We start from the raw sequence: 1,603 nt of genomic DNA, 5'->3' as shown, positions 1-1,603 counted from the left end.
TTACTCAAATTAGAAGCTTGAAGGGTGATTGTTTCGTCTCCCACACGAAGTGTAAGTTCACCTGTGCCAACATCAATAATGGTTCTAGCAGTCGCTAAAAAGGGTCATCCTAAAATTAAAGGTGTGTTACTATCCTCTTCTATGTCTAGAACAACAAAGTCTACTGGGTATATAAATTTATCGATCTTAATAAGAACATCTTCAATGATACCCCTAGGCAATCTAATGGTTTTATTATCCAATCGAATGCTCATCCTAGTTTGTTTGGGTTTCCCAAGACGTAGCTGTTTAAACATTTTATACGGTATAACATTAATGCTTGCCCCTAAGTCAGCCAATGCATGATAAACATCTAAACTACCAATTAAACAAGGAATCGTAAAACTCCCTGGATCTTTCAATTTGTTGGGTAGCTTATTTTGTAATATGACTGAGCAAACTGCATTCAATTCCACATGTGGCGCCTTCTCCAACTTTCGTTTATTTGTTAAAAGCACCTTTAAGAATTTGACTGCGTTTGGCATCTGCGAAAGGACTTCAATAAACGGTAAGTTTATATGTAGTTTCTTTAAAAGTTTAAAGAATTTACCAAATTGTTCGTCTGATCGGTCTTTCCTTGTCGCATTGGGGTATGGCACATGAGGTTTATATTCTGTACCCACTGGCTTTGGGTCAGTTTGGCCAACCTCATTCTTACCTTTGCTTACCATCGTTTCTGGCCTTGGTTTTGCAACTAACCCTTCCTCATCTTGAATGGAAATTGTGTTGAGTTGCTCCCTTGGGTTAGACTCAGTGTTGCTTCGTAGGCTACCTTGTGGTCGTTCGAAAATTAACTTAGCGAGTTGTCCAATCTGAGTTTCGAGCCCCTGGATTGATGCTTGTTGATTTTTGAGTGGTGTCTCAGTATTCTGAAAACGAGTTTCTGACACCAAGATGAATTTGGTTAGAATCTCCTCAAGGTTCAACTTCTTTTCCTACTGGTAAGGTGGTTGTGAAATCCCGGAGGATGTTATGGCCTTTGATTTCCTTGACCGCCCCACGAGAAATTGGGATGGTTCCTCCAACCTACATTATAAGTGTTACTATATGGGTTATTTTGGGGTCTAGAGTTATTGTTACCCATATATTGGACTTGTTCCTCCTCGATGCTAGGGTTGAAGGGTTGATTTTCTGTGCATGCTCCTCCTCCATTCGAATCGTACCCCATCACTGGATGTACCTGAGTAAAACCACACAAACCATCAATCTTTTTAATCAAGAGTTCTACTTGGTTAGATAGCATAGTAACCTTGTCGAGGTTGAAAACACCGGCTTCTTTCATCGGCTTTGTTCTCATAACTTGCCACTGATAGTTATTCAGTGACATCTCCTCAATAAATTCGTAAGCCGCGTCAGGTGTCTTATTATTGATAACTCCTCCAGCAACTGCATCAATCATTTGCCGAGTCAAAGGATTTAGGCCATTATGAAACGTTTGAACCTGTAGCCAAAGCGGTAACCCATGGTGAGGGCACCTTCTCAAAAGGCCCTTGTATCTCTCCCATGCACAGTATAGTGTTTCTAAATCCATCTGCACAAAAGAAGAGATATCATTACGTAATTT

The 1,603-nt window shown here is 40.2% G+C and overlaps 1 non-coding gene across 1 annotated transcript; it reads left to right on the top strand.

Moving 5' to 3' along the window:
• The first annotated feature begins 1,496 nt into the window (after positions 1–1,496).
• LOC121230101 (small nucleolar RNA R71) lies at positions 1,497–1,603 on the top strand. Its single transcript, XR_005928053.1, has one exon. It is a non-coding gene; the product is annotated as a small nucleolar RNA R71 (small nucleolar RNA).

The sequence above is a fragment of the Gossypium hirsutum genome, chromosome A05 (genome assembly GCF_007990345.1).
Source record: "Gossypium hirsutum isolate 1008001.06 chromosome A05, Gossypium_hirsutum_v2.1, whole genome shotgun sequence".
Classification (NCBI taxonomy): Eukaryota; Viridiplantae; Streptophyta; class Magnoliopsida; order Malvales; family Malvaceae; genus Gossypium; species Gossypium hirsutum.
Note: the sequence above shows the minus strand (reverse complement) of the source record. Positions and strands in the feature narration are given on the sequence as shown.